The sequence below is a fragment of the Gekko japonicus genome, unplaced genomic scaffold (assembly GCF_001447785.1).
Source record: "Gekko japonicus isolate JY-2015 unplaced genomic scaffold, Gekko_japonicus_V1.1 scaffold2616, whole genome shotgun sequence".
Taxonomy (NCBI): domain Eukaryota; kingdom Metazoa; phylum Chordata; class Lepidosauria; order Squamata; family Gekkonidae; genus Gekko; species Gekko japonicus.
In genome coordinates this window covers 198,999-221,077 of record NW_015172086.1, presented here as the reverse complement: position 1 = coordinate 221,077, position 22,079 = coordinate 198,999, and the positions used below count along the sequence as shown (strand labels likewise).

Below are 22,079 nucleotides of genomic sequence, written 5' to 3'. Positions count from 1 at the left end.
CTACATCTACTTACTCTAAGGTATATTAGCCTTCTTACCTGGGATGGGTTACAATGGCCCCTGCCACAGGGCAGGGAAAACACTGGCCAAAGTGTGGCTTTTAAAAGCCGCACCCAAAAAGAGACGCAGTGGCGGGATCCTACGATCCCCTGAGCCGCAGCGCCGTTGCTCCCTGGCACGATCAGATGCTGGGGAGAAAGAGACGATTGGGAGGGGGAGGCTGCCGAACTGCGCATGCCAGGGATGCGCCGGCAAAAAGACACGCCGGCGATCCCACGGCAGGCAGTGATGCGACCTTTCGGGGTTTGGCCGGGAGGGGCGGATTGGGAACGGGCTGGGAACGGGCACAGCACGATTCCCAGATGCTGCTGTGGGATCGTGTCCGTTTGCTGCAGCCCCGATCCGTCCCTCTCCTGGCCCAAAACATCTCGTGTGGACAGGACCTATATATAGAATTAATGTGAGCCCAAACTCCCGCCGAGCCTGCGTGAAGTGCAGCACCAGGAAGGGGGCGGAGCCAGCCTATTTAGGCTTGGCTCCCGCCCCCTGCCTCTACAGTTCTTAGCAGTTCTTGGTGCACTCGGCCCACCCTCACACCCTATTTTAGTGCAGGTTTCAACTGGTTGCCTTTACTGGGGCCAGGTAGGAATTTTTCACCCTTTTTCAATTTGGCTTCAGGAGGAGGTGTGTTTTTGCCTACCTTGCACTGATGATGGTGGTGTTGGGAAATTGGCTTTGGGGGGACCAGTGTTTGTTAAATAGAATGGTCACTTTGTGGTTAGGCATGGTAGAGCGATCAGGGACTTGAAAACGGTGAGCACCTGGGCATTTCATTAAAGGAATTAAAGGGTCCTCCAAGAACAGTTTTTGGGCCTTTGCGGCTCAAGGCCGGGAAGGGGTGATCTTCCTTAGAACAATCTGGCCTGGCCTATCTCAGCAGGTCTTGCGGCTTCTGGGGTGGTGGGCCAGGGGGTTCTCCTAAATATGCCAAGCTGCTGGTCAAGAGCTACATTGGGTGGCTCGAGATCAAGGAAGGTGCATCACCCAGAAGGAGATGAAGGTGGTCAGGAGTTTGACACCTGTCATATTCCTCAGTACATTTTAGCAGCCTCTCACCAGTTGTTTGATTATAGATAATTAATAAAGTGGCCCTTGATTGGTTTCTGTCTCTTTATTCCGACTGAGGGGGCAAAGCTAGATGAATCTCAAGTTAGTATAATGTAATGGCTGAGTCATCATCCAGGAGGATGTTTCTGATTCAAATCAGTTATGGTGTCATCATTATTAGCTCTTGCTATACCAGCACGTGGACAAAAATTAAGGGAAACAGACCAACCTTCAGGTTTGTAAACAAATACAAGGCAGCATCCAAATAAACGGAATCAAGAGGAAAGAGTAATAACAGACAAACCACAGTCTCACAGCCACCCATCTGCAATATGGTGACCATGACTTGCTTTATAGGACCACTGAAAGGTTATTGAGCTAAGGTATGTGAAGTATTTTAAATGCTCTCTCTTAAGAGGAGCAGACTCTAAACTGGAGAACTGGGTTTTTTCCCACTCCTCCACATGCAGCTGCTGGGTGACCTTGGGTCAATCACAGTTCTCTCAAAGCTGTTCTCTCAAGAGCAGTTCTCTCAGAGCTCTCTCAGTCCCACCTACCTCACAGGGTGTCTGTTGCAGGGAGAGGAAGGGAAGGAGATTGTAATCCATTCTGAGACTCCAAGTGAAGGGCGGGGTATAAATTTAATCTCCTCCTCCAATGATTCTGATATGCCTAAACTGATGTACTATTTTATTGTTCATGCATATCCTGTAATCCTGTTCATCTATTCCCATTTATATTTAGAACATTTCACGTATCTTTTTTTCAAAAATAACAAAACACAGATTGGGGCCAAAAAAATTCATTTTTGGAAAGGTGTTTTAAATGATGGAATGTGATCTAATTATCACATCGTTATGCTACTTTTTCTTTAAGGAGTTCAGTCTGGTGTACATAGTTCTCCTTATCTCTATTTTATCAACAAAAGTACCTCATGGTGTGGGTTATACTGAGAGGGTGACTAGTTTAATAGTTACTCAGTGAGCTTCATGGCTGAGTGAGGATCTGTACCCCAGTCCCTAGCTCAATACTATAATCAGTAGTAGAATATAAAGAAGGAAATTAACATGCTCTGATTTAGGTTTGGCCCTCCATCATTCCTGTATCTGATCCTCAGTCTCTTTCTGCCCTCCCTTTTCTCTTAGTGATATAGCCTCCCCAGCTCTGGAGCTGTATACTTGTGTTGGTATTTGCATTGTGTCTTCACATTCATGGCTTGGGAAGCCTGTTCATTATGAAATATATTGGCACTAGCATCTTCTGGAAATCCCCAATGCTGCAAAGCAACCCACTGGCTCCATTACTAGTTTCTACAAGCTGCTGATCTCTTCATCTTAATGATAACATAGTATTAAAAGAGAATAATTTAAGAGCATTGTTTCTGCAGAGGCAGGTGAAATCCAGCAATCTGAGGAGTGTCTTTAAATTATTTGAGTTTGTCAGCAAATAAATTATCTCCACATTTGTCTGAGGATTGTTTGCTTACCAAATAGACAGGGGGGAAATTGCATTTTATTGCTCCACAGATTGAAATAAATAATGCAACCAGATGGAGCTTGTTGATTCTGCTTCTCAGAGGGTTACAGAAATACTTTCTCCATCACCAGTTTGGGAAGGGTCCTGACCTTTGGTGTTTCCCTTTAGGGCTTTGAATTCTAAACCCAGCAGCAGGACTTGGTCTGAATGGCAGTTCCAATTTTACAGTTTTGCTACTCTAAAACCTGGTAAGATGAATAGGAATTGATGCTTCCATTTCGCTTGTGCATGCAAACCTTTCTGGCACTGCTGATCAACAACCTAGTATTCTTTGCAGACTGGTGCAGGTCTCAAGCCTCTTGTTGCTTCGTTGCAAGGGACTTCTGTAAAAATAGAGATGGGCACTCATTGGAGTCTACAGGCCCAGCCATAGTAATACTATCCAAATTGACGGCCGGTGGCTGCTACTCTCCCAGCCCTTGAAGGAGCAGGATGATGGATGCCTCACTGGGAATGGAAGCTGGGAATCTCACTGGGAATGGAAGCTGGGAATGTACTGTGCCTATGAGGAAGCCTTCACTGGCAAGCTCAGTTTTCTTTCAAATCCTCATTGGCAGGTAACCCCCCTCTTCTCCTCCATTCTGCTATTTGCAACTGGGTATCTCATCATATTTCATACTCATATTTAAGATAGACCCACACATCTTTCCTTTCAAACTTTTTTCCTCTTTGTTACTCTTTGGATACATCCTCATATTATTGGGTATTGCAATATCATTGAGCTATAGCAATCATTCAGCTTCTGCATTTTCTTGTCCACCACAGGAAAATTCAGCTATGAACAATTGCTATTGTGCAATGATACCAAAATGTTCAGTGATGTGTGGATGCAGCCTCCATCTTCTTGACAATAGCATCATCCATTCTGTCAACCAGGCATAAAGCCAGTTTGATTTCTGCGTTGCCTTAGTGTGCCACATTCAGTTCATTGCCAGATCTAAAAGTCTCTTCCCCTATTGTCCACAGGGTTGCCAAGTATCGTTGGGCAACCAGCAAGGGTGTAGGGGACTTACCAGCAGTAGGGAGGCTCAGCACATGCTGAAAGTGCATCATTACATTGCCAATAATGCAGGGACGCTCTGATATTTGGGCAAATATTCTATGGTTGAAGCCATTTGTACCATAGAGGTACAAATTGCCTGTGACACAACATCAGTTCCAGCTTGCTTTGGAAATTATGGCACCACATCTCTGGCAAATGGTTCTGAGATGCAGGGCTAGGCCTCCCCTGCTGCTGGCAATTTCAATTTCTGGCCAGCTACTTGGCAGTGGGGGACGGGGCCTGTGGATGGGGCCTGGGGACAGGGGATTCTCCACCCCAGCAGGGGTCTGGCAACCCTGACTGTCTGGCCTTCAGTTAAGGTCTGCTTCCCAACCCCTATGCTCTGTGCCCCCATCTTCATATGTGAGGTGGGTGGTGACTAGAGTCAGGGCATTTTCAGTGGTGGCACCTTCCTTTTGAATGCCCTCCAGCTTGAGGCTCACCTACTGTATACCATACTGACTGTTTGGCCCCAGGCCCAAACATTTATTTTTACCCAGGGATTTTACAAAGTGGTCCCACCTTTTTAGCTGTTCTATGGTTTACTCCTGGTCTAAGGTCAGTCTTACAGATGTTTTAATGCTATTTTTTATGTCTCTGGCTTCTTTTTTAATGGTTTGTTTTGTTTTTCCATGGGTAATTTACAATGATTTTATGGTGTAGTTTTTACTTTTACTTTTAAGCCACCTCAAGCAAGACTCTGGAGAGGCAGCAAAAAAATTTCCTGAAGAAATAAAATCATGTTTGTTGTTGTTCAGTCACAGTCAAGTCAGACTCTTCACGACCCCATGGACGACATCACGCCAGGCCCTCCTGTCTTTCATCGTGATCTGGAGTTTGCTTAATTTCATGTTTGTTGCCTCGATAACACTGTCTAACCATCTCATCCTTTGCCGTGCCCTTCTTCTTTGACCTTCAGTCTTTCCCAGCATCAGGGTCTTTTCCAGTGAGTGCTCCCTTCTCATTTGGTGGGCATAGTATTTGAGCTTCAGCTTCAGTATCTGGCTTTCCAGGGAACAGTCAGGGTTGATTTCTTTTAGGATTGACTGATTTGAACTTGCAGTCCAGGGGACTCTCAAGCGTCTTCTCCAGCACCATAATTCAAAATAATCTATTCTTCGGCCCTTGGCCTTCCCTATAGTCCAGCTCTTGCAGCCATACAGTACTACTGGGAATACCATTGCTTTGACCATACGGACTTTTGTTGGCAGGGTGATATCTCTACTTTTTATTATGCTGTCAAGGTCCCTACAATTTTTGTCCTTTATCATGGCCAGCTTTGCATGGAACAATCCCTTGATTTCTCCAATTTTCTTGAAGAGATCTCTAGTCCTTCCCATTCTATTGTTTTCCTCTATTACTTTGTATTGTTCATTCAGGAAAGCCTCGTTATCTCTCCTTGCTGTTCTCTGGAAATCGGCATTCAGTTGGGTAAATCTTTCCTTTTCACCTTTGCCTTTTGCTTTCCTTCTTTCCTCTGCTATTTGTAAAGTCTCATCAGACCGCTACTTTGCTTTCTTGCATTTCTGTTTCTTTGGGATGGTGCTGATTGCTGCCTCCTGTACAATGTCACGAACCTCTGTCCATAGTTCTTCAGGCACGCTGTCTATCAAATCTAGTCCCTTAAACCTATTCTTCACCTCCACTGTATATTCATAAGCAGGGGTCATTTCGTAGAAAAAGAGCTAGGGGGACTCATTAGCATAACTCATTAGCATATGCCACACACCCTGACATCACCGGAAGTGTGTCCTCCCCACAGCCGGCGGCGACCTCCAGCGGGCACCAGCAGGGAGCTCCAGGCCCCGCCCTCCCGCACCTCACCCAGGGGGGATGGCGTCCCCCCCCAAATGACCCCTGTTCATAAGGGATCTGATCTAGGTCAAATCTGAATGGCCTAGTGGTTTTGCCAACTTTCTTCAGTTTAAGTCTGAATTTTGCAATGAGTAGCTCATGATCATGTTGCTTCTCTTCAAATCATTGTGTCAACCCATCACTTCCTCTTTTTTTCCTTCAGCTAATTCTCTGGCTGACACTTTATTTCCCACCTTGACTTTTACAATTTTTTTTCTCTGGCTTTCCTTTGTCACACGCAAGTGCTCTCTCCTCTGTCCAGAATTCTGCCACCAGAATAATATCTCTCACATCCAAACATGTGACTTCACTAGTGGTGAAATGTGCTCTCCAAAATGGCAGTGCTCAAAGCTTCACCCAGCTCTGCCCTTTTACCGGTCCACTCCAACTCTTCCCCCAAGTCCTTCCTACTTGACAGAAACTGACTTGAGAAAGGCCAGTTACTAACACTATGGCAAAAGATCCTTAAACAAGAGTCTAGTTTTCTAGTTGGCATGTATGCCAGACTCTTATCTCTGTTACCCTGCAGAGAATGTAGGGGGCTATAGCTTACACTGCTCAGCATAACAAGTACTGAGTGTAATTCTTTTATTCTGCATTTAAGAACATAAGAACATAAGAGACGCCAATGTTGGATCAGGCCAAAGGCCCATCCAGTCCAACACTCTGTGTCACACAGTGGCCAGAAATACCAGTGCCATCAGGAGGTCCAGCAGTGGGGCCAGGACATTAGAAGCCCTCCCTACCCTTACTTTGGCATAGTATAATGTGCACAAGATAGGTCAAATTGGGCTTTATGTGAGGGGAGCACTAGATATCTACTGGGGGGGGAATGTCTGGCTGTAGAAAAACCACAAGGACATATGATTCTGCCTTTAGGTTGAATTAAGCCATTGCACCATCTTTTAGCTGGCAATGGCTCTCCAAGGACTCCAGTAGGGGTCTTTCCTCACCTTGCAACTTGAGCTCCTTTAACCGGTCATTCCAGAGAGAGACTCTGGGACCTTAAAAATGCAGCGAATGAGCTCTGACACTGAGCTGTAGCCCTAAGGGGATGGAGAAGGAGGAGATGGGGATGGTGGAAAAGGAGGGCAAGAGAGAATGGAGGAACTGGTGAAATGTTTTCCGAGTAAATGAATCAATAGAGAGATTATATTTCTGTAAAGAAGCAAATTGACAATCTACTCACTTCAACAACATTCAGCTATTTCAGCTTGCTGCCTGCCATCTGAATGGCTCTGCTGTGTTCTTTCCTTTTGGGGTAAATGAATCAATAGAGAGATTATATTTCTGTAAAGAAGCAAATTGACGATCTACTCCCTTCAACAACATTCGGCTATTTCAGGTTGCTGCCTGCCATCTGAATGGCTCTGATGTGTTCTTTCCTTTTGGGGAGGACAGAGGGAGGAAGGAAGGGGTTAGCACCTGACTATTTCAACCTTGAGAATTCATTTCAGTTATAGTTTACAACTTACAAACAAAGAGTGTGCATCTCTGTAGTAACGGCAACTGCTGTGCTTTGACGAGTTCTGCGTGGGTTCCCCAATTGTCACTCCTTTCTGTTGTCTGGCTCATTGTGCCCTAGGACACAATTAGGACATCTTCAAACTGTTATGCTGTCATCAGTGCTGTGTGTTGCTTGAATTTATCTCGTCTTCTAGCTACAGGAGTCAGTGCCCTTCATAGCCTCATGTACTAGCAAAGTCCTTCCTCTGTCTACCTCTCTTTCTGTTCTTTTCCTTCAAGCAATTTCATCATTCTTCCAGCAAACAAGAGAAATATTGCTCCCACCTTACAGATCTCTTTGACCTCTCCCTTTGCCAGCCCTCACCTGGAACAATTATTCCATTTTTAACTTTCTCTATATGAAAGCTATTAGTCACCTCCCCAGGATTCTCCTTTGCAGTGTGGAAGAACAAGGTGACCAAGATCTTTTTAATTTATGGAACTTGTATACCTCCCAGTTTTCACCATGTAGTTATGAAAAATGGGGGGAGGGTTAAGCCATTATAAAATCCACACAAACAGAGGATGCTTTCAATGTGATTACTTCTAATACTGTACTGCATCACCATCATTACTCAACAAATAATCAGAGACCCTTTTTGTCTGTGATAAGGTCAGAATTGTTTTGGGAGTCAGATGCTCTGAGTCATAAGTCACCAGTGCTGTGTTGCTGACTTTCTAATCATCTGAACATGAATGCATGAAACCACCTTATACCAAGCCAGAACATTGGTCTATTAAGCTCAATGCTGTCTACTCTGATTGGTAGTAGCTCTCCAGGGTCTCAGGTAGAGGTCTTTGACATCACCTACAACCTGATTTTTTTAAAAAAACTGGAGAAGCCAGTAATTGGACCTGAATCCTTCTGCGTGCAAAGCAGATACTCTACCATCAGGGGCATACTGGGAGGCCAAAATGGCCCTGGAAAAGGCCATACCCCTCCCACTACCACCACACCCCTCACCTAATGGAGGGCTGGAGAGCATGCTGGGGGGAAAGGATGCGCTACAATGTTCCTCCTTGCCAGCTCCAGCATGCTAGACACTGCTGTGCTTCTCCTCACCAGCCCCACCATGGAAGTGGATGGGGGCTCTGACATAGGTGGCCCTCCAAGGCAGAGGCCCACTGGGGTTTTCCCAGTTAGAGTAAATGTCTAAGCTTCCCCTTTCTGCCACTAAGCCATGGCCTCTCTCCATGCATGGTAGTGAGGAAAGCTGCTGGGTAGGGGGGTAGGGCATTGGCTTCTGTCTGTATCTCTGGATATTTATTATTGTGGGGTCCTCCTAAACAACAGTACACTTAATTCAAGTTCCTAGTGTGTTCCAGCATACCTTGTTGCTTCTATGGGAGGATTGTCTGGATGTATATGAAAATGTTTTAGCAGAATGCATTATCCATTCACCTTGCTTCAAGGCAACCCTCTGAACTAGATTCTAGGTTCCTGCTTGAGCCAGCACATGTGATTACCTTTAACAAATATAGAAGAGTTTGAACTGAATTTTTCTCCTTGAATACCCCCACAGGATGCCAGTCCATGGGTGCAAGGTCTTCCCTCACGCCTGGTCCTCTACTGCTGCTCATGAAATGTCCACAGCCAGTTAGCAGTCCCTGGTGTGTCTCACAGCAGGCAAGGTCATAGTTCAAAAGTCCTGTGGTTGTCTGGGGGGGGCATTAATTGTGCTCTCATGAGGCTGACATAGTGACTGAGTTTGATTAACTCTTACTGAAGGCCTCTGCCAGAGTTGGGATGTGATCAGAATTGATGCTAATCCTTTCTCATCCAGTGCCTGAAAAGATAGCTGCATTTATTCTCAGAGGGGTGCCCGGCAAGGCTCGTTGTGTACTTGAAAATTAATTATCAGTTGGGTAGAACGATGCACGACCCTGCTATTATAATCAGCAGGGTCACATTCCCTCTGCTGGCCTAATCTATTGTGAGTTTCAAAGAGATATATTGTGTTCCTGTCGGGAACATGCCATTGCACGACTCTGTTTTCTGATGTGCATTTTCCTTCTGCCAGGGCCAACCTAATTTCATCCTTACAAACACTGTTAAGCAGGCATCGGCATCTTGCAGAAAGGTGTTAGACTCTGTGTTATATATAAGCAGCACTGAAAACTTTTCTCATAAACTCTCCAGCATAGAGGGATTTGCTGCTCTGCATTCAAAATATGGCAGGACAGTTCAATCTCCTTGGCCCATTCAGAGTGGTCAGACTATTCAGACTGCACCAGATAGCATTAATGTAGTACCGTTGAAGTATGGGGGGTTCCAGCATTTAAAGTCACAGTTCAAAGGCCATTTATATTTTCCCTGGAGGTGCCAAATAAGATTATGATTCTATTATATGTTTGTAGTTTACTGTTTTATTGATTATGGTGCTTTATCATGATGCTACACTGTTTTATAGTGATTAATAGACATAAGCTGCCTTGGAGGCTTTGATAGAAAGGTGGAATGTTAATATTTTAAATAAATAGATAAAAATAGAATATTAAGCTGACTTTTGAGTGCCTTGTGCATGGAGCTCCTCCAATGTAAACAAAAAAGATAGATGTCTGTCTCCCTCAGCCCAGGGATAGAGTCTGGGGCTGTGTTGTCTGCCAGGGTGATGTTTTTTCTAGTTTGGTGTAGTGGTTAAGAGCAGCGGACCATAATCTGGAGAACCAGATTTGATTCCCCACTCCTCCACATGCAGCCAGCTGGGTCACCTTGGGTCAGTCACAGTTCTCTCAGAGCTATTCTCTCAAGGGCAGTTCTCTCAGAGCTCTTTCTTGCAACCTGGGAGTGGCCTTGTCTTTCCTCCCTGGCTCTTCCCTGGTCCTCTTTTTAAAGGGTTCCCTGGGTTGGAAGGGATGGGGGTGGGACAACCTGAGGCTCCTCCACCCCCTCCATTTTGGTGGCCGGGTCTTCCCTGGTAACAGGGCCTGGGACCAGTGGGGCAACTGTGTAGGTCTCATCCCTTGTCCTGCCCCCTTTTGCCCCCCAGGTCTAAGCTGTAGGACCAGTTGGGCCTGAGGAGGCTTAGGCCGCCTGCCTCCTTCCTTGCCCCTCCTCCTGGCAAACCCAGGGCTGGGTGTCTGGTGGCTGGCCCTCTGGCTACCAAGCCGGCCCTGGCTGTGTCTCCTCAGCCATCACTGCTTCTCTGCTGACTGTAGGGCCCTAAGATGTGCCAAACAATTACTCCTGGGGCTGGGCATTTTGCCCTGGCCCCATTGGTTGCTCTGTAGAACCTGGCTGGGGGCTGCTGGCCAGCCACTCCCCCAGTACTGCCTTTCCCAGGGTCAGTGGACGCATGGAAATCTTTAATGGTCCAGGTTGCATTGCCTCCTGCTCTAACGCTGGCCTCCCTTGTCCCTCACTGCCTGCCATGACCAGGTGGCCAAAGGATCGATTCTTCTGCTGCGGTGAGTGTGGGGGATGGTGGTTGCCACCCCAAGACAATTATTATTTCCACCTTCTAGAAAGCTGTCCACATGATACCAGCTCATATTTTATAGTTGACATTAGGGTTGCCAGGTCCTATTTTCCCCCCAGCGGGGGGATTTAGGGGGTCTGCTGGGAGGGGGAGGGGCTGCCCCAACATGATGACATCACACAGAGTGATATCATGGTGTCAGGGATGCAGTGTCATGTGCGCATACACCCCCGCTTTCCTCCAACCATTTAAAGGGAACCTTCCCTTTAAATTGTTGGGGGAAAGCGGGGACCGCCTGTGCCTGCCCTGCAAGACTTTGCTGCCTGCAGGGCAGGCACAAGTGGCTCCCGCTCAAAAAGAGTGGGCGCTACTCACGCATGCCCTGCAAGCCCCGAGATCGCCACTTGCAAGGCAAGCATGAGTGGCTCCTGCTTCAAAAGAGTGGGTGTTGCTTGCACCTGTCCTGCGAGCCGCGAGATCACCACTTTTATGGCAAGCATGCACAATGCCTGCTCCTTTGAAGTGGGAGCCACTCATGCTTTCCCTGCAAGCTGCAATCTCGCCGCTTGTAGGGCAGGCTCAGGTGGTCCCTGCTTTAAAAGTGTGGGTGCCACTCATGCCTGCCTTGCAAGCTGTAAGATTTCAGCTTGCAGGGCAGGTGAAGGTGCCCCCTGCCAACAACCTTTGGGCGTGCAACCTCCACCTCTTCCAGACAGCATCTCTTTAAATGCTATTGGGAAGAGCTGGTGGGGAGGCCACACACACCTGCACTCCAAGCCACCATTCGCGTCTTGGAGTGCAGGCGTGCACGGCCACCCCTCTTCCTCTCTCCTACAAGATTTAAAGGGTCAGCTGGAGGGCCCTTTAAATCTTGGAGTAGGGGGTTGCTGGGTGGTTGCTCTTGGAGCAGAGCTTCCCCCCCCCCGGCCAGCTGGCAGACAGCGGGAAGGAGCCCCCCACAAATCGGGAAACCCCCATGGGACCCGGGGGGGTGTCTGGCAACCCTAGCTGACATATGAATAGAAAATTAGTAGTATATTCCTACTGTCATGACCGTCTTGGCCTACGACAAGCTTGGTATATGCTTCACACACAGAGACACAAGATATTATCCCATACATATACTATCTTGAGATGAAAGAAAAAATATATATCAGTGGTAACATTAATAGATAATATAGTAATAGGCTTGCAGTCCAAGCCAACCCCTCTAGTTCCCCAGGTATGTACCCTTTTCCCTTCCATGTTTGAGTCCTGCCTAGGGATGCCAGCCTCCAGGTGGGACCTGGGGATCCCTCGGAATTACAGCTCATCTGCAGACTATAGAGATCAGTTCCCTTGGAGAAAATGGATGCTTTAGAGGACTGTGGCATTGTACCCCACTGAAGCTCCTGTCCTCCCAGACTCCATCCCCAATTCTCAAGGAGTTTCCCAACCTAGATCTGGCACAAAAAAAAAACCCGGCCCGGATCCCTCTCTGCTAGCCAAAGGGGGACCTGGCAACCCTGGGTGTTTGAGATATCATCCTATGGTAGACGGGACTTGTCAAAATAAGGTACTAAGGCAGGAGAAATGCATTTGATTTCCTATGAGACAATGGAAAGCAATGTGATTTGTATTTTGGCTCAGTGTGCTAGATTTAAAATAAGATGGGAAACTGTGATCAAATACTTTTCAAATAGGAATTATTAGCATCAGAGTTATTTGAAAATGGCATTAGAATTGACTGATAGGAGAACACTCTGCTTTCTGTAATGAAACAGAAGTCTGTCCTTAAAATATCTTCACATAAAAATATCTTTGTAACAGAACATGATTTTGCATCATTTTTATAATACAACAGAAATATTATATTTTACTTTTATTTGCTTTGTTTAAATTGATTCATGGTTTTAATTTGTGAGTATTGAAGGTGATATACAACACAAAAGCTTGTTCCCTATGAACCATGAGTGGCACAAAGCTCCAAGAACATGAATGTCCCAACTGCCTCCCTTGCACTGTAACTTTCTGAGCCCCTGAAATTCTTTTCTTGAGGGTCAGGATATCTTCAACAGAATTGGAGGATGGGGGGCAAAATGGAAATCTTCAGAGGGAGAAAGTTGACAAAAACTACCCCATCCCCTTCATCAACAGAAGTGATCTTCCATCAAGGAGGAGAAGCCAGAATGATTACTGTGTTAAGAACTAGGTCCTCAAATATGTCATATTTTATATTGTTGCCTTAGTTTGGATTAATTAGGTGTTTGCTTGCCAGGAAAGGAGGGCAACTAACAAAATCTGATGCTCTTGGTTTTCTTAGAATGAAGCTCTGATTGGCTACTTTGAAGCATTAAAAAGTGAAAATAAAAACTTGGTCCTGTTCCACTCCCGAAATCCCACTCCAATAAATCTGTTAATGTTGAGTTATAATCTTGATCCTGTTCTGAGAAGGGTTGCCTCCTGAATCCTGAAGCCCCCCCCCCCAAGAAGGGGATTTTAATAGGCATTTCAGGCTGCTGCAGGAGAGAGAGCCAAGAAAGTCATGGACCATTTTTGCACAGGTTATCTGTCTTCGGTTTAATATTTGGGAAAGTGGAGTTTTCTTTTTCTTGCTTCCCTACAGCATGGTACCTGTTATGTATTGGGACTGAATCATTCTAGGTATGTCACCCTAGAGACTGGCTGAGCTTGGAGCACAATAACAATAGCCTACCAGGACTCTGGAAGTAACCAATTAAGTAGTAATGTTATGTAAATAGCCTATCATTGGGAGTAGGGTGTGTTTAGGTGTGGCAATCGGGGGAAAATGGCGATTTGACGCACCTTGCAATCGGGCAGGGTGGACGGGGGCTCCTTCTGACAGTTTGGGCTAGTTACCAGCCCAACGCAACCTTCCCCAGCGAGGGGGAGAGTCAAGCAAGCATCAAGACCCAAGAGAGAGTTGAGCCTTAGAGGAGACTTGTTTTGCACTTTGATCTCCTCTCTCTAAGCGGGCGTTGCAGTCAGCGCTAAAGGAGCTTACCGAGCTGAGCATTCAGCATAAAGTTGTCATTACCCGATCTCAAGGCTCTGGAGTCTTGTCTTGCTCTTGCTGAAATCACAAATAAAGTTGAGCTGATCATTAGACTTGAGCCTGCTCATCCATGGAACCCACTATTTAACAGTACCTTTGTACATTTCCTGAGGTTTCCTCAGCTTTTCTCCAATCTTTCTCAAATCTGGATCCAACCAAATCTTCCTTCAAAGTTTGGGAAAGATATCAGTAAAGTCCAGATGGTTACTCTGTTTGTTGGAAAATTCACCCACATGGCAGCCATTTTCTCTAACTTTGTCTACACAGCAGCTATTTCCTCCTCCTGCCTCCAGGGGCTTTCATGGCATTAGAATATTAATATATGGATATAATGTACCAATATGTGTACCTGATTCTCTGAATTCCCAGCTTTCATTTAAAGGTAAATCTTTAGCTCCTTATGTTGCAGAGATATAAGCTGAAAGACATATTTCTGCAATGGAAGAGGCTAGGGACTTACTTTTTTAAAAAAGTTGGGAATTCAAATAACATGGTTTACATATTTTTATAACATTATATCAATATAGAAATATTCTAATGCCATTTAAAAAAATAAAAACACCACAGTGGCCCAGGAGAAATGGATGGTTGCTGCAAAGGGACAGAGGCAGGGAAATTGCTGTTGCGTTTTATCAGCAACCTCACCAACAATGGGGAAACTACACAAGCCTGTCCCTATGTGGAAAACTCCATGTTCTCTGGGTGAAAGTCCTTGCACCTGCAGAAATTCTGTGCTGGATCCAACCCAATGTTCACAGCTAAGACAAGCAGTAGTAATCATCCTATGGTTGATGTTCATTTTATTTTAGCACCTCATATGAGTTTGACAGTTACAAGGTATTAACAAAACCTTCATCTTCCTAATATTCCAACTTTTTCATTGGTCCTGCTTTTGACCAATGTAGATTCTGAGAAAAGGATATGCTTTTTGTCTGTGATGGAAAATAAAACTGTTTTGAAAGCGAAAAAGGAAGATAGTAATCACAAGATTCCTGTGCAAATTGCTTATCTACGGGGTAGGTATGCTCAGCTTCTGTAGATATGTTCTGATTAGGTCTAGGTTGTGCCACGTGGAATGCATGAACAAAGTCTACTACACTTACAATATTACATATGTGCCCATGTACATTAAATGACAACATTACCCCCCCCTTTGGTACTATTAGATTACAGTACGGGGGGGGGGAGCAGGGCCAAAGCATGGCTATTCTGAGCCGCAGCAAAATAGACGTGCAGCGGCAGGATCAGACAGATCCCTCAAGCCACCCGCAGTTGCTCCCCGGCACGATCAGATGCCGGGGGGGAAGCAACGGAACAGAGAGCGAGGCAGCTGGCTGCGCATGTGTGCGCATGTGCAGTTTGGCCAGGAACCTCGAATGCTGCAGAAGACGGGCGTGCTGGCGATCCCACGGCCGTCCTTGCTGCGGAGCTTCAGGTAGGTAGTACTCTTTTCTAGGTTTTTTTATTTGCGGTTTCGCCCAGAAAGGACGGATCAGGGACGGGTGCGCTCCGCTTCCCAGATGTTGCGATGTGATCGCACCCATTTGATGCGCCCCTGATCTGTCCCTCTTGCGGGGCAAAACTTCCCATGTGACTGGGGCCCCCTAGTATAGAATATTAGATCTGCAGACAGCAAAAGGCTGGGGGCAAACTCCCAGTGGTTTTTGCACAGGACTAAAGTATATTACAACCTTCTTTTAAAAATATGTAATTATCTTGACAAGACAGAGTGGCTTGTCTGCTCATTGAAAGACGAATGCAGGAAGGCCTCTGAGCTGAGGGAGAAGATTAATAGTCCCTGTCAATAATGGGAAAGAAAGGATAACTTGACGGGTTTCACATGAGTAATCTCCATGTAGTCCAAGAGCATTTTTATAACTTTGAAGGATGGGCTGTAAATTTACCGCTTTGATATAATCTTTTCTTGTTGGTCAGTTCTCTGTCAATTTGTTATAGTGTCTCCTCTGCCTGGTACATTAGCTGCTGAGCATGGCGCTCCCACCCTGAAGTGAAGGTTGCAGAGGCTGAGAATGGTAATGTAACTTGGTGTCATCTGCAGCTCTCTCTTTCTCATACCACGTTAAAGTCATCTGGCTGCCTGCAGAGTGATTGCTGTTTTGCGCATGGATTAGGTGTAAGCATGTCAGGGAGAAGATGCACAAACAGTGCTTGCACAGTATGTTTCTATGAGCCAAACTACAAGCTATGATTTTTAAAGAGTTGAGTCTGGGTTCCCCAGACCAAACTCATGCTTTCTGCAACCACACAGCAGCTGTGGGGAATGGCTTCTAGAAAACAAGAGATAGAGCCATGGCAGGGAGAAGGGCTGCTCCCCCCCCCAAGCTATTTTTCAAGCAGAGATTGCTCTGGGGGGTTATTTTATCAATTTGCTTCTCCATGTGGAATATCTGTGCATATGTAACAGCAAAATTGGCAAAATAACTCCCTCCAGCATGATTTTTTGTGTGCAGGAAAATGGTTTGGGAGGGGCAGCAGCCATTTGTCTGCCTAGGGCACCATTCCAGGTCTGTTTGGATTCTCTCTCTACCAGCTGTTCCACACAGCTGCTATGTCAGTGCAGAGAACACCAGTTAGGAAGCCCATCCCTTTAAAAATCATAATGTATAGTTTGGCTATATGTTACTGGTATGAATTTGGCACTTATTAATTTAGGCCTAACTTTCTGGATGGGTTTGTAGCTGTGATGTTGTAAATTTGAATCCTGCAGTCTCCCTGGCTAAGACAGATGAAGGACCAATATTGAGTATGAGGTTGTCCTTAGAAGATGGACAAGGGCTTTAGCTTAGTGCAGGCTGTGGAAGGTCAGTAGTTCAGCAGTTCGAGACCCGGGTGCCGCATGACGGAGTGAGCTCCCGTCTCTCGTTCCAGCTCCTGCCAACCTAGCAGTTCGAAAGCAAGAAATTGCAAGTAGATAAATAGGTACCACTTTGGTGGGAAGGTAACAGCGTTCCGTGCGCCTTGGTGTTTAGTCATGCCGGCCACATGACCACGGAAACGTCTTTGGACAGCGCTGGCTCTTCGGCTTTGAAACGGAGATGAGCACCGCAACCCTAGAGTCGGATTCGACTGGCTTTCGAGCAAGGGAACCTTTACCTTTACTAAAGCATGTTCATTCAGGAAAGCCTCCTTATCTCTCCTCGCTATTCTCTAGAAATCTGTATTCAGTTGGGTAAATCTTTGTTTTTCACCTTTGCCTTTCTCTTTCCTCTGCAATTTGTAAAGGCTCATCAGACAGCCACTTTGCTTTCTTGCATTTCTTTTTCTTTGGGATGGTGCTGATTGCTGTTTCCTGTACAATGTCATGAGCCTCCATCCATAATTCTTTAGGCATTCTGTCTATCAAATCTAGTCCCTTAAACCTATTCTTCACCTCCACTGTATATTCATCAGGAATGTGATCTAGGTCAAATCTGAATGGCCTAGTGGTTTTCCCAACTTTCTTCAGTTTAAGTCTGAATTTTGCAATGAGTAGCTCATGATCTGAGCCACAGTCAGCTCCAGGTCTTGTTTTTACTGACTGGATAGAGGTTCTCCATCTGACTGCAAATGATATAATCAATCTGATTTTGGTGTTGCTCATCTGGTGATGTCCATGTGTAGAGTCGCCTCTTAGGCTGTTTTAAGAGGTTGTTTGCTATGACCAGCATGTTCTCTTGACAAAACTCTGTTAGCCTTTGCCCAGTTTCATTTTGTTCCCCAAGGCCAAACTTGTCCATTATTCTGGTTACCTTTTGACTTGAGATGATGCCTACCTTCAATCTCTCTGCCAAGGCCCTGTCTGATGGGAGAACAGGCATCCCCTCAGGGCCCAGATCCAGTGCAGAGGCCAGTGCCCAGTCCAGCTATTGAATCAAGGGGATGACTTGCCCCAGGCGGGCTGTATGAGTGCAGAGCAAATTGGTAGTGTCCTGGAAGGGCTTGATGACAAGCACCATTTGGAAGAGGGTCAGCCAGTCATTGAAGCTGATCCTGAGCTCCTCTTCCCCATGCAGGATGGTCATGGAGGAGATGATATCCTGCACCATGCTCTTTTGCTCCACCAAACATGCAATCATTGTGTAGTTTGAGTTCCAGGGGGTGGGTAAGTCCAAGATGAGCCAGTGTTCAGGCTCATCCCCTTCCCCCTGCCTCTCATGTCGCAGATGGGCATATGATGCTGCACGAGAAGTGGGTGGCCAGGAGCCAGCAGGTCTCAAGCAAGGACCACATCTGGAGGGTGGCAGTATCCCTGGTGGCCTTGACAGAGCTCCCCAGCCCCAGGGCATCTTTCATCACCAAATGAAGTGTGTGTGCTAGGCAGAAGATGCCCTTGAGGCATGCAGCCTTCACCACTGCCAGCATTTTGGTGACAGCGTCCATGACCATATAGCCATGGATGACGGCGCTGCTGCCGCCCACCCACTCCTTCAGGCTACTCTGTATCACAGCAGTAATGTTTTACACTGTGTGGTCTGTATCTATCCCCTGCTCATGGAGCAGAACCACTTTGTAGGTCAGTGGCAGGACTGTCCTGTCCTGGGGCGTGGGCTGTGTCCTGACAGTCCAGATAGAGAGCCTTGAACATTGCCACTCTGGAGTGGTGTATGTAGAGCAGGACTTGTTGGCTCATGGTCCTCCACAAGGAGATAGAGTACCAGGGAACCAGATGCTGCAGCAGCTGGTGAAAGGCGGAGTCCTCCACAAGGTTGGCCATCCACAGCAATCGTCTCACCGATGAGGTGAGTGACTGCTTTCTGGGCCCTCCACATAACCTTCTGAATGGCGTGCCTTCCTGGGGGAATGACCTCTTGGAAGATGGCCTGCCTTGATACCCCACCCATGGCACCCCAAGTGCAAGGAGCCTTTCCTGGAGGGGCCTCCTGCTCCCCCTCCATTTCTCTTTGCTGAGAGGGAGTGGGCCTCTTTTTCCTCCCACTGGTCACCACTCTTTGCCCCCGCAGCAACATAGTGGGGTGCCCCCTTTGAAGTTACCTGTGGAGTACAGAGGAGTACAAGTGTTGAGGGTTTCTGCCCCTCTGGATGTGGGTGTGGCATACCTGGCACTCTGCCACACAGAGGTCACTTGGTAGGGTGCAGAAATGTTTCCAAAGTGTGGCTGGAAATGGGGCCCCAGGATTGAAGAAGGTGGAAGGGGGAGACTGAAAGTGGTCACAGAGGGGTGTACTCAAGGCAGGAGCAGTAACAGGGAGGATGCTTCCCCCCTATGAATCACTGCTATCAGGGTTCTTCTTTCCAAAGGATGTTAGCAACTGCTGATCTCTGGGCAGTGCTAACAGCTCTTTTGCCTCTGTAGATAGCCCCAGGAACAGATCAGGAAAAGGAGACTCCAAGACCTGTGGTGATGCCTTGCTAGCGGTGGGCTCCAGTGGGCTGGCAGGATGGGTCTGGTGCCTGGGGACAGGGGCCTGTGGTATGGGGGATGGAGGACATCTTCCCCCCCATGATGAGTACATTGCACCCACTTTCATCCTCATGGAACAGAGGTGTTCACAATCAGGAGGGGTGTGAGGGTAGAAAATGTGGGCACTCACTCAGCCAAGGCACCCAGTAGCTAAGCAAATCTGCTTATTGAGAGTAGAGAGATGGGGTAGCTCAAAGGCCTTGGTCCACCTAATACCCCTGAACTCCAACAGAGGAGTGGAGTTCACAGTTGGGAGAGTGTGGGCCCTCAGCCAAGGCACCCAGTAGCTGGGCACTCATTGTGAGACAGGGTGACTCAGAGCCCTCAGTCCCCCTAACACCCCCAAACCCCAGCGGAGAGAGCAGTTCAGAATCAAATTGTGGGTCCTCAGCTGAGAAACCCACTAGCTAAGCCTCTCTGCTTGGCATGAGCAGAGAGACAGGATGGTTCAGAGCCCTGAGTCCACCTAACACCCCCAAACCCCAGCAGGGGAGAGGAGTTCAGAATCAGGAGGGAATGTTAGTCAGCTTTTAACAAGTCCCCTGCCTCTCTGTCTAACTGCCAACAGCTGACATAGGGAAGGGCGTGGAGCTGAGCAGACCATATATATAGCATTCTGATCCCATGGAGCAGAATGGGAACTCTGGAACTGGTGGCCAGCAGTGCCCATTAAGCTTTGGAGGGCTCTTATTGGTGTTTCCAAGGCTGGATAATTCCACCCCCCATTGCCTTGGAGTTTTGTAAATGTTTTGATTGAGTGGAGACAGTCTATCTGGAAATGTATCCATTCATGAACTGCTATGAACAGCACCAAAGTTTGTGAAATGTTTGTGCCAACAATGAAATTTACTTCATGAGCCAGTTTGTGCCTATCCCTAGCCCTGGTCTCAGGTTACCATCTTTATTGTGGCTGTAGTACAGCTCTGGCAGCAGGAGCAAAGCAGTTTTTAATGTTTAAAACCTTCCTCCAAAAATCTCCAAGCAGATTATGTTTTTGTTCCACTTGGTATCATTATAAGATTATATATGGCATTCTCTTAGTTTTGGGCACCTTCCCTGTTCTTTCAAGACACTGTGGCTTCTGAGTATAGATGCAGCCCACTGGAGTAGTAAGTGTAGAAATCTCTCAGCTTAAATGCAAGCATAAATAGATTTTTTAGATACCTGAAAATGTCTGGAGTCCTGTGCTATGAATTTGATTTATGTTTCAAGGAATGCTAAACCACAAAATCTTGCCATGGGGATGTGGATGCAAGGATATCTCTCATGTTTGAAGAAAAGGGTAATCATCATCCATCATTATTTCATTGGCCAAATGGGGTTTATCTCCACTTGGCCTTTCACTTGAATGTGCATCTTCTAGTGATAATTTACAGTGTTTTGGTTATGATGCTGGAGGAACTTGTGAAAAGCCCAGGGTTCTGAAATGTAATCATTCAATTACTTCCAGGTGGGTGCTTGAAAAATTGGAGCTAAACTGTGTCAACTGCTTTTGAATCACTAAAGTCAGTGCGCTCCTCTTCCAACAGTTGTCTGTTAGGAACCAGTGAAGGTCACCATTCTTGATTGAGTTGGCTGTGGGCAGTGTGTTTACTGTTGACGGCTTGCCTCCATTAGGTCTTAATAAAGGTCTTTCTGGCAGTTCTTCAAGTAATCTGTGGCCCTGGTCACATTGGAGGTTTAGGGCTGGAAGAGGGATGGCTCGGGGGTGCAGCAAACAGGCACGATCCCACCGCAACATCTGGGAAGTGGCGCGCACCCATCCCCAATCCGGCCCTTCAGGCCAAAAATGCGCATACAAAAAGAACCTGCTAAAGAGCAGGACTTACCGGAAACGCCGCAGCAAGCGTGGCCGTGGGATCGCCAGCGCGTCCGTCGTCAGGAGCATTCGAGGCTCCTGGCCGACCTGCGCATGCGCACACATGCGCAGCCAGCTGCCTCAGTCTCCCTTCAGTGGCTTCCTCCCTGGCATCTGATCGTGCCGGGGAGCAACTGTGTGGCGGCTCAGGGGATCTGTGTGATCCCGCCGCCGCGTGTCTCTTTTGGCCGCGCTCCCCCCCCCATGTGGCAGGGGCTTGTGTGTGCTACTGGTAGCTGAAGCACCAGCAAGATGAGAGAGAGAGAGAATATATTATTTTTTACTTACTGATTTTAATAATGTTAATGCTGCTTTTCTCCAAATATGGGATTCAAGTCTGCTTGAGTGCAATGCACAAAGCAGCATCATAAAATCCACAAAAAAGTAAGAACTTAAGCAGAGCCCTGTTGGATCAAAACAATGGTCCATCTAGTCTAGCATACTGTTTCACACAGCTGCTAAATGGGGCATAGAAGCCAAGACCTTTTTTCTAAACTGAAAAGTCCCAGGTTCTTTATCCTTTTCTAATAGGAAAGGTGATCCAACCTCTTAATACTCTGAAATGATGACACACAATAGCTCGATACAAAGACATTACAATATTGGCTGTTTTGTTTTCAATCCATTTCCTGATAATGACAGGATGATGAAAGGAGTTTGCCTTTTTCACTGCAGTCACACATTGAATTAACATTTTCATCCATTTTTCCACTACAGCCCCAAGATCTCTTTCAGACTTGATCACAGTCAGTCCACCTTACACTTACCAAACTTCATTTGCCACATTGTTGTCCACTCACCCAATTTAGAGAGATCTTCCTGTAGCTCTTCAAAATCCACCTTAGTTTTACTGAGGACTTTGCTTGATGCCCAGCTCACAACAGAGAAAATGCCAGGTAGATCTTCCTCAGGAGAGTTCAATAAATGGGTTTCTGCAAAGACTCTCTCTGTCTCACATCATCAGATTATTATGCTTATTATTATGAGTAGATTCTGTAATTCTTATGTTTATATTTGTATAAATTCTGCCCCCCAGACCAGTCCAGGGATGGGGGAAAGAATTCTACACATGCTGGATTTAAGAACAATAGCCACCAGGGATCTCTCTAAGCTTAACCCCTCACCAACCTGAGATTAGAGATCCCCAGAATCTCAGTTGGCATGTGGGTTTTACACATTAGCAACTCTGTCCAGAGCTGCACAGTTACTCTTACACGGTAGCACAATTGGTCAGCGGTTTAGACTGAAGGATTTAGTTTGAAGTCCAGTTACACATCAAA

General features: G+C 46.5%; 1 protein-coding gene across 1 annotated transcript in view; it reads left to right on the top strand.

Moving 5' to 3' along the window:
• Positions 1-22,079, top strand: part of LOC107118545 (metabotropic glutamate receptor 4) — a gene marked incomplete at its 3' end in the record, with an annotated part of 113,080 nt that overhangs the window by 22,738 nt on the left and 68,263 nt on the right. The gene's annotated exons all lie outside the window — the stretch shown is intronic.